Source organism: Pelodiscus sinensis, chromosome 14, assembly GCF_049634645.1.
Source record: "Pelodiscus sinensis isolate JC-2024 chromosome 14, ASM4963464v1, whole genome shotgun sequence".
Taxonomy (NCBI): Eukaryota; Metazoa; Chordata; order Testudines; family Trionychidae; genus Pelodiscus; species Pelodiscus sinensis.
The window spans coordinates 16,791,073-16,806,852 of record NC_134724.1 but is presented as its reverse complement, the minus strand read 5'-3'; the positions used below and the strand labels follow the sequence as shown (position 1 = coordinate 16,806,852).

Genomic DNA, 15,780 nt, shown 5'->3' with positions numbered 1-15,780 from the left:
GATTTAATTATCACCTTCCAGCTGGCCCCATATGCTGAAAATAGGGCAGGTGCAATACATGTCAGCTGTCCTGCTGAATGTAAATCTTATTTTCAGAGACCAATAGGCCTCAGGATTCTCCCAGGCTTCTAATGTTTATATGTTTGCTTTTCTGAGCTGGGTGGCAAAGACCGACATTTTTATATTTCTCAGTGCTACAAGAAATATGCCAGGATCCATCTACAGCACAAATGAATTGTGTGTGTGTGTGAGAGTGTGTGTGTGTGTGTGTGTGTGTAGGAATACCTGCATTTGCTTTCATTTAGCTGGTGTGGGTAACAATGGAAGTGAAGAAGTGGCAGTGTGGGTTATGTCATGGTCTAGCTTTCCCGCAAGCTTGCCAGGGACATTGGGTTCCTGGCCCATGCTCAGGACCATACTGAGTGCTAGCTACAAGTGCACTTTCATATGGGTGCAGATGAACCCTTTTGGCTACAGGAGTACGTCCCTTTGCTCTTCATGAGTGTGTGCTCCATGGCAAAACCTCTTCAGCAACTCTTCTCTTTATTCCTCTGATGGGTCATCCTTAGAAAGTCAGACTTTTGTGAAGTGCTGTGCGGGGCCCAAAGAATTCACGTGGAGAGTTTATTTCACATGTAACAGTTGAGGGGAGGGGAGAGAAGGTAATCTCCAATGGAAAGCTGCCTTTTCAAGAGGCCATGAGGACACCTGGCGTTGAAAGTCAAATATGGCCACGCTGCAAATCCGCCATCGCTACCAAGAGACTTGAAATGTGCCATTTTCACCACCAACGCACAAAATGCCAGCACCTTCAAGAACTTTGCAGCATTTCTGAAGCATCATGTGGATATGTATTTTCACATTTAAATACACAGAATACACCCCCTGTTATGCTACTGCCTTGTCGCCATGCAGGCCTCTGCTACAGATTCATTTCCCTCCCAATGCATAAAAGTAGTGAGTTACTAATAATAAGGTGCTTGAAAGTCCCACTCTACTTACTCCTCTAGCCTTCTGAATATATCCCATATACTCTGTATTGACTGAGGCAAGGTATTCAGGGTAGAGATTTGTATATTTGTCGGGAGCTACACGGCACAAAGCTGGCACTTTATTATTATTAGAATAGCACCAAGGTACTGGTTTCCTCAATACAGATGACCAAAGCCAAAATTTGGTTCACCAACCCATCCTTCGGTACATACGCAAAGGCAGTGTATCCTAGTGGATACAGCAGCTGACTGGGCCCACAACACCTCTGTACTATTCCCCTCTTGGGTGATGTGGGGCAAGCCAATTTACCCCTGTAACGATAGTGGCTCATTTGTAAAGTGCTTTAGATAAACTGACAAAACGTACTGTAAGTAATGTGTTGTTAATAAAATCAAAGTTTGGCCTGGTTTTCATACCTCCACTGAGTTCTCAGTGCTCAGCACCTCTGATTATCCGGATACTTTTTGCAAGGTTAGTACAGATTAGCTTAGCTTTAGACATTCAAATAATAACATTCTGCCTAAAAGAGAGGTTGCAAAATCTGACTGAGGCTTTCCATAAATGTGCACTGTCTAGGAGCTAGAACATGTCCTCCTTACAGCCATATGAATAGCCTTCTAGCGTATTCTGGAACGATTTTTCATATAGTCTGAGATAATAAAATCGGGCAAAAGAATTTGGGAACAAACCACATCTCTATTTGGTGTTCATGTTTTAATAGCATGTTAGCTAATGTGTGGTCTTTGTTAAAGCAGAACCCACCAGTAACTGTGTGTAGCACCTAAGACAGATATTTTTTTTGGAATGACACCCAGAAAGCTGTCAGATCCAAGTAACCAAGCATTTGTTCACATATTGTCTTAGTTGTTCATTCATTCTGTCTCAAGACAGAATGTAGAATACAATTGTATAATATATAATATGTATATCTTTATGTGTGTGTGTACTGTATAATTGTATAAGATAGACATGCAGCTATTTAAAGGATCCAAAATATGTATGAGAAGATATTTTAGACTGGTGCTCAAGGGTTATGAATCAGTTAAGCCTCTCTGGTGAATCTATGTGTATGGTGGGTCAAGAGGTAGATTGGTTTGGTAGTTTATTTTCTGTCATATGGCCTCTGACCAGATGGGCTACTTAACATTTAATCTTCTATTATTTGATTACATTAACTCTGGGAGTGTGACTTTGACCTAGAGAGCTTTCTCTCCTAAAAGTCAGTTTTCTCAACTCTAATAGCACAACTATCCCATTGTATAGATACATATAGTACCATATGGAACTATTGGTCAACGGGGGCTGAATCTCAGTATGTTAAGATGAGCTCCAGGCTTATCACAAATTAATCCTTTCTTACCCTACACAGAGAAGCACTGAACATTTCTCCCCTGTTAATGTGAGGAAAAGTGTAGCTCATTATTTTAAGTGTTGAAGGCAAATCTTTGAGTATTAACGTTCCATCTTCCATTCCCAAGACTACTTTCTATTCCACAGTGGGCGCAGTCTGCCTATTTTCTAGTTTTGTTGGGACTTAATTCCTCCATGTGATTTCTCTCCTCTGACTTCTGCCCTTCTGGGAAATCCGTATACATTGGTCTTTGTCCTTCCTATTAGAGGAGCCAGAATATATTTCTCTTCTTCCTCATCTCTCAAATAAGTACTCAAACTCAGATGTTGCTGACTTAACTACAATGGAAATTCAAAGTTTACAGTTGATTGTTATACCAGAACCATTGCTGTTTCTACAACTATATTCAGCAGCACTTGCACATGTAAACAAATCTGCCCTCTGTTACGCCTGTAAAAGCCCATGTCCATTGTGTCAGTGCTTGACTGTGGCAGACACATCTCATATGAGGTTTGACATAGGGTCCCACCACTGTACTTTCATGAATAATTTTCAGATAGGAGGGTTCCTTAGCTGAGCCTGAATTATGCTCACTTACTGACAATCCAGACATTCTTTTCCAGCTATTTCTTTCCTTCTTATTTGTGTTCCTGACATTTGCTCTGCCCCTTTTCCACGATCCACAGCAGGTGCAGCTAATACACAGATGCAGTTGCTATAGTCATCATTTTCCTCTGCTTTTGATTTGCTGATAGAAAAACAGCCCTCTTTGATTTTGTATAGTGACTAATGGGCCACTCTATAATACTACTGCAGAGGTGATAGATCAATAGAAAGATAGAGGGAGTAATTGTTACAAAAATTCACACACATTGAGCTAGTTCCTGCAGTGCTGGAGAATATTAATTCAACCCCCACCCCTTCCCACTATGCTGTTTTACTGTTAGTCTGAACTCATAAATCTTCAGTTTGTCCAAGTGGTGCCGGATCTAACACATACTAGAAGGGCCTGCACCCAGAATGCTGAAGAGGAAAGTAAACTGGGTTTTTTTTTCCTCTTGTGCTCACAAACCCATCTTTGGTCACAGCTTTCAGAAACCTTACAGCACAAAGCACCTCAAGCTGCTTTTTCAGCTCCTACCCCTACACATGCTCTGGGGATCTGATACCTAGAAAACAGTACTACAACAGTTAGTTGCTCCTTTCCTCCATCCACTCACAAGACCAAGACCTGCTCACAACCAGCCTCTGACACATTGGTCTCATCTAGACTGTCACCTTGCGATTTCAGCAGCTAAGCTGACTCCCAACCATTCAGGACAGGTATGAAATTCTCTTCTGGAAGTGTGCTTAGCAGAGTGATTTTTATTCATTCCTCAAGATCCCTAAGGGGGGTGAAAGCCATACAGCCTGGGGAGAAGCTAAAGCTGTATTGCTTGGAGAGAGTTGTATTCACTAGCTTTTTTGACCAGAGTTTACTGCAATTCTGCATAAAATAAAACATGTTTGTGTAGACTACGATACACGGAGCATCCTCGCCACAAATCTAAGCTGGGGCTGGCTTTGTTTTGTTTTTTAGATGAGCTTGGAAAGAAGTTGCTGATTTCTTCACTCTGCTGTATGAAACAAGCCTTACAACCTACTCCATTTACAAACCTGGTTTCCCAAAGGAAGCAGATTGTGCTGTTTTTATGGATGTTGTACAACACTCGGCACTTAGTCAACCCCTGCAAAATTCAGCGCCTGCTGAAGCCTACCAGTGCATAAATTAAGTTTGAGCTTGCAAATATAGCCAGCATTTTCTCTTGGCTGTGTCACAGCTCAAGTTGAACAATGTTTGCCATTTGATACAGGATTTTCCTTACACAATAATGCTCAGCTTCACACTTACATTGCTCAGTTATGTAACTGAAACCCTGCGCTCAGTGTGACAAGGAAAAGTGCAAATTATCGTTAAAAAAATGGAATGAACTCCTTGATGTATGGCTGGTTGTGTTTATCATTCATCAATCATTGACAGCATCCACACATGTAGAATTACTGTCCTGTCAATAACAAATTAAAACTCCTCCAAGTTAATTTTTTTTCTGGTGATTTGCGCCCCCCAAGGCACCCTTGCAAACAGGGACAGACATGGAAATAGCCTATCAAGTTAAAAATGAGCCCCAGAACATTTCACACTGTCTGTGGCCCGTCTGGGTTTGGCTTGTGCGTTTTGCAAGGCTCAGAGATGACAAGCCGACTTTGCACAAATTGGTTTGCAAGTCCAGTGACGTCCACTTCTCTAGCCCGGAGTCTAGTTCTTGTCCCTCTTCACACACACACACACCCACACACACACACACAAATCCCCTTCTATTTCCAATCCTGAGCTCTCCTAGCTAGAGACAGGGGCACCTGGCAAAAGGCAGAGTGGTGGGAAGAATAATCCCGCCATGTGTCAATAGACTGATTTGTAACGGGTTCAAAGTGAAGTGGTCCCCAAAGTCAGCTTGAACACTGGGACTCTCTTTCCCTTACAAGGATGCCTAAAATGCTACAGGGACACCGCAGGGCTCCTCGGCTTGTTATTTAGACTAAGGGCTTCATAAGCCATTGGTCCCAAGCAGGAGAACGGGGGCGGGGGGATAAAAGTAGGCCCTGGGGGCTACCCCCTGAAACCTTCGCCCCCACTTGGAAACATCTCTCCTGCTCCAAGAAATGAGAGCTGGGTACCTCTCAGCTGGAAATAGCCGGGATCAGCCTGGCTGGGCAATATGGTGCTGGGGGTGGGGGGAGGGGCTCGGTCTTTGGGCCCCTTCTTCTTCCTGTCAAGTCGCTTTCCCCTCCATCCCCGGCAGATGATCCCCCCCCCCCCGTCCTGGCAGCACGCCCCATAGCGCCCAGGATGCCCCCCTCGGCCCCGCTCTGCCAAGCAGCCCCCGCCGGCCGGCGCCTCGCTTACCTTGAAGTTGCCACCTGTCTTTTGTTCGGGGGGGGGGGGGGGTGTTTTCCGTTCACGTCAGGCTCGTCTGCTGCCGCAGAGACTTTCCAGCGGGGAGGAGGAGGAGGAGCAGCTTCAGCTGGGGGCCACCGCGGGGTCCCATGGTGCCAGGCTGAGATCGCCAAGGGGGCGGCGGGTTGGCACTGGGGGGGGGGGGCCGCCCTGGCCAAGCCCCCAGCCCCGTGGACGGCGCTCCACTGCGGGCAGCTCCGGGCGCGGCGGCTGCCTTTGTGCGGAAGACGTCAGCGGCTCAGGACCGTCCCCAGCGAGCCGAGCCCGGGAGCCGGAGCATCGCAGGCAGGCAAGTGGGGAGACGCAGCTCCGCTTCCCTTCGCCGGAGAGCCGCCCCCTTCCCCCCTCCCCTTCACTCCCTCCCCCAGCTCAGCCCGGCGAGCGGGTCCGGGCTGGGGCAGAAACCCTCCGCCAAGGAAGCGCCCGGCTGAGTCGGAACAAAGCCGGCAGCGCCGCTGCTTGCTCCAGGGGATGCAGCGCCCGGGCTGCTGCCCGCACGGCGACCGACTGAGCCCCTGCCCGGGGCGCTTGTCCGCACAGACGCGCGCGCCCTGGCTCCCTTGCGCGGTGCGGGGGGCTGGTGTGTGCGAGCTGCAACGCGCGCGGGAATCCTCGTTAGTCTGGCTACACCCGGCTCCCTGGGCAGCCCCCCGGGAGCTGCAGCCAGCCGGGATGTCAGCGCGTGTCGTCAGCTCGTCCGGCGCCCGCCGCCCTCCTTGCGGGCACACGGGCTCCGGAGCCTGCTGGCAGCCCCTGGAGTTTTCATTGGCGCCCAGGATGCATGGAGGGGCTGGCACGTGACCGGCCGGATTCCGCCACCCATGTGCTGGGCCGGCGGAACGGATTCCCAAGTCGGCTCCTGGGCGTGAGGCCAGTGGAGCTCCCTGTACACCGCCCTGCTGGGGGCAGCCCCGCCGAAACCTCCTTAGCTGCCACCCAACGGCCTTTGGAAAAGTGCCACGAACCAGAGACAGTCACGGGGCTCTTGCTCCCCTGTCCACCAGGCTGTGCTGAACCAACAGAGAAAACCCCTCCCAAAGCGCAGTGACTTGCTACAGACCCGTGTCCTTTAGCACACCCGCCTCATCTTTGACGGTGAGTGCAGCTGCTCGCTTGGACCCAACTTTTGCTGGTTTCTCAAATCAGTGACTATAGCAAAAAAAGCAAAAATTAGTCAGCAGTGAATAGTTCCACTTCTAGGGCATCGGGAAGCAGACGATGCATTTGCATTGTAAAGAACGACCTATTGTGGGGGCTCATTCACCCATCACTCACAGGGGTGGAAATTTCACTTAACTTCATTAATGTAAATCCTCCACTATCCAATAAAATATATTATCCCACACCCCCTTGTTTCACTAACATCCTGGGACCCAAGTGTCTTTCCATCGCAACATTGCATTGCACAAGTGTAATTATTTCCACCAAGTGCAAAGGATGTAAGCTAAATTTTCTTGTTTCCCTGTCAGAGTGATCAACAGAAGGACTTACTAAAAAGAGGACCAATTTTTGCAGTCCCTTGAGCTGTGGTTCCCAAACTTCTTATGAAGGCGGCCACCAACTGCATTTTGATTTTTGTTTTGTTTTGTGACCTACCGTTACATATCAGCATCCTGCACCTTGGTTACTGCCCCTATGGGGTGAGTATGGGGGCTGGCTTGCTTTCCAGCATCCCCACATGGGGCATCCCCTCCCCACTGGGTACATTTTCTTTAGCCAGGCCTATTATGGGTTAATCTGGCCCTGTATGTAGTGACACATCTAGAATCTTCCTGAATTCCACTGGTGATTTGGGACCCACCATTTGGGAAACACTGCCCTAGCAAACCCTGATAATAATAGTGCAAAAGTCATTGTGCTTAGAGCATATTTCTGGGAATCAACAGTTCTTGGTTTTATATCCAACTCTGACACTTTGTGTGACCTGGGAGAAATCATTAACCTCTGCAAACAGCATCCTTATCTGTCACATGAGGATCATTATTATTTATTTGCACTGCAGTCATGAACTAGGATTCCCATTGTGGTAGGTGTGGGACAAACCCAGAACAAAAAGTCTGTCCCTGTCCCAAAGAACTCCCAGTCAAAATGGATATTACAACTAGGCTAGTGCTTACACACAAAGGTACATATGAGACCTTGGATGAAACACTTTGCATAGAAGTGAAAGGTCAGTTATCTTTGTCATGGAATCTCAGCTAACCATAGAACCCAGACAATCAGATCTGGTTTTATCAGAAGGAATGCAAGTTGAGTAAAATTCTAATAATTAAAGAAGGAGCCTTTTTTTATGGCAATGTGTTAAAACATTTTCCATCCTTACTGCCTTTTATTTGGAAACTAGAAGACTGAACTTCCCATTGCCTGACACACAGAGACACACCATTAAAAGGGATCTGCATAGAGAGAAGATTTTACAGATGTTTTTGGACAATCCGGTGTTAAATTACTAATTCAATATATGGTGATTTAATCTTTGTTTTCATCATTCTGTTTTCCAAATACTAAGAATGCTATGGTCTCTGGTCGGAAGCTGTCTTTCCATTGCCTCTGGCCTTTAAATCAGGCATATATACATATGATATCTACAAAGATGATTAGGCACAATGAAATGAACAATGTTTTGCCTGCCCCTGCTCTAATGGTTGGAAGACTTCCTGTTCACCAGCAATATTAATACATACAGTGAAATATACCTAGGGTCCAAACACACATCTCTGTATCCCACATTGACATCCGCTAGAAATTAAGGACCATGTTTTCAGAAAAATGTAAGTCTGAGAGTTCAGGGCTGGATTTACTGTAGATGTGCAAACCTCCAACTCTCACACTGACTCACATGGATTGGACGAAAAGGGGCTGCACACCTAAGTGAGGCATATGCAAAACTGAACACACATTTGCCATGCAGCCTTGAAGAACTGGCCCTACACTTGATTGTGCAATGAGACCATATAAGAATCTATTCAGCCACTGGGATATTTGGGACAAGCATCCTGTCAATAGAAAATTATCAGGGGAGAAACTTTAAAAGGATGTAGCCAGTCCCTTTGGCTCATGCGGAACACCTGAGAACTTCTATCCTGTATTGAATGAACGTCAATAGGGCAAATGCTCTCCATTTCCATGCTTCAGGAAATAGAAGAGGTGAAGACTGAAGAACCAGTGTCTTACGCAAGACATTTCATGTACTGAAGCAATCATTTATCAAATTAAAAAATAAGAGTTCATCCATCTGAAGCTGTTTAGTAATGTGCATGGGGGAGGAGGGGCTTAGTAAATGGTCTCACTTTTTTTACTACAACTTGTAGATTCACAATCCCAACTAGGAGATAGCTGAAAAGGGAGAAGGTGGCATTTGATGCCTTTAGACGAAAGTGCCAGGTTGCCGCAGAATCTACATGATCCACATAACATCAAAGGCACCCTCACAATTGTAGCTGTCAGGGCTGGTCCATGGGGTAGCAGAAGGCTCAAATGAAAAAAAGGTTTTTCAGTTATATTGCAGTACGCATTTTGGTTTGTAATTTGTACTCACTTTAATCATGGCTACTCTCAGCCTTAGCCTAACAGGACTCTTGTCAATTTATCATGTTGCATAGATTGTAATTTTTTGCAAGACTCTGGGAACACACTGATAAGATTAATCACAATTTAGCATGACCTACAGTTCCCATTAAGAGCATTGCTGTGATTCATGTGAGGGTTTATTTTTGTTACATGTCGTTCAGTACCCTGTATTACTTGTCTATTGAAAACTGTAGCTGTGTTATCAAACAGCCAACAATAAAATCTTTGTCTAAATTTGCAGAGTGTGAGAGAGTACAAAGCTTTAATGGGAAGGGTCTAAATAAAGAACTATATCTGCAGTGCCTTTCCTCAGATAGGGTAGAGGAAGATACTTCAAGTGATGCCTTGTATCCAATAATTGTGCATGGTGGTGGCACACACAAGCAATTCTAAATCCGGTATTTTGTATCATCACTGTCTAAAACTGAAGTTCTGGCCTTAAGATGTCCCCTGGCAGGTTCTCTGAGCTACAGATTTTCACCATGTTTCTTTTTCCTTCTAAATTACATGCTTTGCAAGTGAGAGTATTTTTCTCTCAACCACTCCAGCGTCTGTCAATTTGCTCTCCCCGAAGAGAATGCAACAGAGATAGAGGTTGTACTCTGAATACAGGCTAATGCTTGAAGAAACTCTGGATACCTTTCTTGTGTTTCTAGCCAGTAGTATTCCAAAAAGGGACACTTAATCGTAGACTTCAAATACATTGGGCTCAGCCTTTGCACCAGTTGGTTTTAAATGCTTTAAAAATGCTTTGAACTTATAAATGCAATATGATAATTTTAAAAATTCCTGGCAGGAGGAGGAAGGGGGTAATGTTCTCAATTCCAGCATGGTCCTCCTAGAACCCATGGGGAAACGGAAGTACGGGGGGGGGGTGTCACTTGGTGGCTGTGTTATAGACCCAGAGGAGGAGGAATTAGTGGGAAAGTCCCAGTTCTGTGCTGCAATTCTGCATTTTGAAGCATCTAACATCTCAGGAATAAACTCCATTTTAGCTCATTGTGTGTTTAAAGGTTTGTAATTATTCTCATTTTCCTCCCTTAATGCTCTAACTTCTAAGAGAACAAATAAATGGTCAGTTGTCAGATGGAGAGAGCTAACTAGTGGTGTTCCCCAAGGGTCCGTACTGGGACCAATCCTATTCAACATATTCATAAATGATCTAGAGGAAAGGTAAAGAGTGAGGTGGCAACATTTGCACATAATACAAATGTTGCTCAAGATAATTAAGTCCAAAGCAGACTGTGAAGAATTTCCAAAAGATCTCACAAAACTAGGTGACTGGGCAACAAAATGATAGATGAACTTTAATGCTGATGAATTCAAAGTAATGCATATAAGACTGTGACTTTTCAGCTTGGAAAAGAGGAGACTCGGGAATATGATAAAGGTCTATAAAACATGACTGGTGTGGAGAAAATAAATAAGGAAAAGTTACTTACTTGTTCCTGTAACACAAGACTGGTTGTCTCCAAATGGAATTAATAGGTAGCAAGTTTGAAACAAACAAAAGGAAGAATTTCATCACACAATGCACAGTCAACCTGTAGGATTCCTGCCAGAAGTGAGGGCCAAGACTATAACAGAGTTCAAAAAAGAGCTAGATAAATTTTTGAGGATAGGTCCATCAATGGCTATGAGCCAGGATGGGTAGGAATGGTGTCCTTAGCCTCTGTTTGTCAGAAACTGAGAGTGAACAGGGGATTGATTAGATGCACACCTTGAGGTTGGGTTTAATACACCTTTATTCCATGCGTTTTAAATGAGCATGTTATTTTACAGCTGATTCCATTTTTTAACAAAGGAGGACTTCCAAGAGGTATTTTCTTTGAATATTCTCATAATATAATAAGGAAAGGGGAGGGCATTTCCAATATTTATATAATTAAATGTTACTTCTTATTATTGTGCAACAGCTGTTACATTGATATTAATTAATATTAACAGCCATATTTGCATAAATGTCCTTCAAATTTATACATGCTGCTTTTCACAGAACAAAAATCTCTTTGCTGGATTTTGGCCTAATGTTAGGCTGTATTTGATGTACAGACAGGCATAGTCAGGTGAGAAAGGTGCAAAGGTTTTTATGTAAAAGACATTAAGGACCTGATCTTGCTCACCTGGGGCCTTATTTTCCACAGCCTTTTGTGTAGTTGTTTCCAATCTGTACAAAGTGAATATAAAACACTCTGAGATCTGAGCTCCCCTCTCTTACATCAATGGTGGCATTTTGCAATCATAGTGCCCATACTTAGCACAAGTGGAAATGAGTCCAACAAGGCTAGAAAAATGAGGCCCTTCAACTTCATTGGGAGCCAGAGTGGAATAGTGAAGAGTGTTGAGGACAGGATATGACAGAGAGAATCTGCTTTATTCAGCATCATTGCAAACCCTCCAAAACACTCCTCATTAGCTTTCTTGCCTGAAGTGCTCTGGTTCCATCTCATTGTTGATCACCTTTTTCAGCCCAAGGAGCATTGTTTTTTCATTGTCTTATACAATTTTTAAAAACTTTCCCACATCATCAGCACCACTGAACTAATATTGGCAGCAGTTTCATAAGGCTTGATACTGCACGCTAACTTCAATTATATTGCCAGATACGTTCTGTGTGTATTTGTGATACTGTGGCACTTTGAGGGTTCAACCCAGACAAGTAAGAGCTGTGTCACTGCTAGCCTGGAACCCAATTGCAGCCTAAACCCTTGTCTATACTAACTCCTGCCATCGATATAACCTATGTCATTTCAGATACATAAATAGTGTTGCTGAAGTTGACTTATTTACTGTGGTGTCTAGTGTGCAGTAAGGTCAGCAGGGACTGCTCTCCCATCGACATCAGCTATACTTCTTGCCCTAGTGGAGTCCTGGCATCAACGGAAGAGTAATCAAAGATTGATTTGTCGCATCTAAGCAGGCATGATAAATCAATGGCCAGTGGATCGATCAGTGTAGTGTTGATCCCTCCTTGCAAGGTGAGTCCAACAATCCCCCAGTTCCAAACTTCCACAAAACTGACTGCCCTGTGGTGGGTGTCCAGACTTCTCACAGACTATGTCTGCACTACAGAGGTTTTTTTGAAAAGTGGATATGATTTCAAGAGCCCTGGCCCCTTCGGTCCCTCAAGTGTTGGATGTCAAAATGGCTTTTTTCCCTCTGTCTGAATCTTCCCAGAGTTCATTGACTCTGCTTCAAGAGTCCGGAAGGCTGTCAGGATTGTTAGGAGACCATCTTTCCCTACTTGGTCTGCTGATGGCTTTGGTTACATTGCATGTAAAATGTGTCTTCATTGACTCTACCTGAGGACAGGCAGGTCAGACCAAGGAAAAACAGTTCTTTTCTCTAGGGCAAACTGACTTATGCATCGTTTGCCGAACACATTTTCGTTCTAGCACACATCCATCACTGTGCATACACCCCAAACATACCTCACACACAAACATTAATGATCAAGGAGTTATTAGATTTGCAGTGACATATCACATGCCAGCTGTTGAATATATTTGGGACAGCAGTGTGTTAGGTGCATAGGTTCTGGAATTAGAGATGTTGAGTGTGCTGCAGCACCATCTGACTTGAAGTAGTTTCCAGCATATACAGAGCTTACAGTTTGGTTCAATGGTTCTCAGCACCCTCACTATACAAATTGTTCCAGCGCTTCTGGGTAGGTCTCATGATGCTGTTAGGCCGGTGTAGAATTGCTGATACAGGGTAGTGAATCACCCCTGGGGCCCTATGTCACAAGTACCACACAGTGAGTTAGCCTCCAATCCTACAAAGACATATGGAAGTGCCCACTAGTCCCACTGACTCCAAAGAGACTGCTCAAAGATAAGCTCTTGAGTACGCCTTTGCAGAGCCTTTATTTATTTATTTGAATTTCTTTCAATCTCAAGGCACATTTATACAACTTTAAAAAAAAATCGAACAGCCATTTGCAGTTCTATCCCAGGAGCCCGCCCAGGACCCGATTAAATTAGCTGTAAAACCTTGTGCCACCTCTTGAGAATTTTCTTTTACTTTGTTGTATAAGAGAAAGGTTGAATCATCCAGCAAAGAGTGACAGATGCTATTATTCTTAAATGCAATGTTGTTGTAGCTGTGTTAGGGCCAGGGCATAATAGAGATGAGGGGAGTGAGGTAACAACTTTTATTGGACCAGCTTCTGTAGGAGAGAGAGAGAGAGACAAGCTTTTGAGCTACACAGAGTTCTTCTTTGGGTCTGGGAAACGTAGGTTATGTCTACCCTGTCCACATTATAGTGCTGCTGCAGTGGCACCAATACCACAAAGCTGTGCTGTGGGCAGTGTAGTCACTTTTTATCACTCGGCGAGATCTCTCCTGGCAATAAAAAACCACCCCAAACAAGGGGTGCTACCTTTATTGTTGAGAGCCCAGCTCCTGGCAATAAATTACTATCAACAGCCTCCACAGGTCCCTCAACAAGGTGGGGGATATGGCTCTGTGCTCCCACAAGCGGCGGGGCCTCAGGTATAAGGGGCAGCCAACCCACCATGTCTCCCAGAACATGCTACACTCTCCCCGCCAGCCCTAAAAGCCGCATGGCATGGTGCTTCAGCAACGATTTAAAGAGCCGAGGCTCCAGCCACAACCAATGCACAGTAGCAGCAGCAGTGGCTGGGAACCCTGGGTCCCTTTGAATCACCAGGCCATAGGGCAACTGCCCTCCCCCTCTCCTCCCCCCCCCCACACACATCCCATCAGCAGGCCTGACAGGAACACTTGAGTGCTAAAACTTTTATCACTCAGGAGGATGACTAAAGTTTTAGCGCTGAAAATGGCAGTGTAGAGACAGCCTTGCTCTGAGTGTTGCAGCTAAATACAGGCTGGAATAGATTATTTAGCACAAGTCATTGACATATATTCAAGGGACCATTCAAGGTGAAGTGGCCTGTTAACACTGTGAATAGTCATAGGGAAGAAAGAACGGGGGTGGGGTTGGGGGAAGAAGAAGCTGGTGGGGTGGGCAGGTTGTTTGTGAGTCACAACTCGTTCTAATAAACCATAAATCCAGTGTCTGTTCAGTCCAGGATGTTTAGGGTCTAGCAAAATTATGAATTTACACTCCCAGGCTTGTCTTTTGAAAGTGCTGTGCAGGTTTCCATTGAGGATGAGTACTCAGCACCTTGTCTGTCTCACCTATGGATATTGGTCCAGTAAAAAAATATTTCCTTTCCCGCCTTGTCTCTCTGTTGTTCTTAAACATTAGTTGCATTGTGGCAGCACTTGGGGGGGGCTCAGTCATAGACCAGAACCCCACAGCACTAGGCACTGAACACATGCAGAACAAAGAGACAATTACTGCCCTAGAGCGTTCACAATGTAAGTAAAAGTAAGTTTTGACATTTGCTAGCTTGCCAGAATGGCTACTCACAATGTTTCAGTGCACACTTGTAGGATATTCAGGAAGCTGGGAACAAAAGCAAGGCCCTGTATTAAAAGTCCAGTTGGTTACTGCTTTATTGAACAAGAGAAGGGGGTTGTCAGACTATATCAGAGGTTCTCCACTCTCAAAACAAATGTTTGAGGTTCAGGTAGAAGCTTCCACTTCAACAACTCGGCCAGTCTCCTATTTTTCTTGAGCCTTGCCTATCTCAGAAGGTGAGTACTCAGACTTGCTGCAAGGATCATATTGTTAAGCAGCTCTTTGCAATATGCAACCTGCAGCTTGATATTTTTTATCAGATGCATCATATTTGCACTTCCTCTGAAATATCTGTAGGGTACCAATATTGTTAACAAGGCTTTTGTGGCTGGCATGCATAAGACCATCCCCTGGAAAGATGCGTCTTGGAGTTGGCAAAAGCAATCAGTGAGTGAGTGATAATGGGCACAAGTTCTTGGCTTTTTGGCATAGTACTGCTTGAAAAAAATCAATCTATTGAATGATATCCTCCCCTACCAGATGTGCTGATTGAATAATATGCCAAATTCTTGAAAGTACTGTACTTTATGCCAGCTCTAGGCTGGATTGAATTTTTTCCTCAATATGTTTATAAACAAAGCAGGATATAATTGTAAAGTGAGATGAATAACAAAAAACATTTTTGATAACATCGGTATAAAAAGAACAAGTTTTCTTCTGCCGTATTGACTCTCCTTTGTATTTATTTCCATACTCAGCAGATTATTGGCACGACTGTCTGTAGAAAGCAAACCACGATGTTGCTGGAGTGAGTATTTGTAAGAATGGAAATTAAAATTAACACATGCAAAAATTTGACCCAAAAGGTATTGTAGGCTGATCCAATCAGGACAGCGAATCATTATAATGTGACTTGTCTGACCAATCACAACTTACCCCGCACAGCTCAAATTCTGAATATTGGTGATCAGTCCTTCTATAAATAAGCCCTACATGGGACTTAATTTTTGTACCCACAGTTAACTGAGTACAAAGGATAGGATTTAATCACTTTGTTGCCAGGTACAATCAGATTACATCAGCATCATATCACAGTTAACAGGTGGGCACACAAATACTGCTGCAATTAATTACAGATGAAAAATTGAAACTACCAAATTAGGATCTGTCTTTCCAATCCAGCCCTTGTGAGGGAGTGAGAGCTTAGCAGAATCCTGAAAAGCTGCCCAGACAGAGTAATGCTCTTTCACGTTTATCTGTTTAGACGTTGCTTTATATGTTTAGACATTCGCTTCTCCTTAGACTGATGGGTAAAATCAGTGGGTAGGGTGACAGGTAACCACTCGCCTACTCTGCAAGATTTATTTGATCACAGCTGAACAACAGGCTGTATAAAATCTTGAGAGTCAGTGCCACAGATGTAACTGTTACTTGTTTGCTCTTTGGAGGGTATTGCCTTCTATAGTGGGGACTGGAGAGAGA

The 15,780-nt window shown here is 44.4% G+C and overlaps 1 protein-coding gene across 3 annotated transcripts in view; it reads right to left on the bottom strand.

Annotated features, from left to right (window-relative positions):
• MINAR1 (membrane integral NOTCH2 associated receptor 1) overlaps nucleotides 1-15,780 on the bottom strand; it is a 66,702-nt gene that overhangs the window by 14,985 nt on the left and 35,937 nt on the right. The window contains exon 1 of one of the 3 annotated variants that reach the window (XM_075897097.1): nucleotides 5,289-6,369. The exons of 1 other annotated variant lie outside the window; for it this stretch is intronic. The gene's annotated coding sequence lies outside the window, so the exon portion shown is untranslated. Of the gene's footprint in view, nucleotides 1-5,288; nucleotides 6,370-15,780 lie in introns of those variants that run through there. One more of the 3 variants, XM_075897096.1, reaches the window with a different exon arrangement.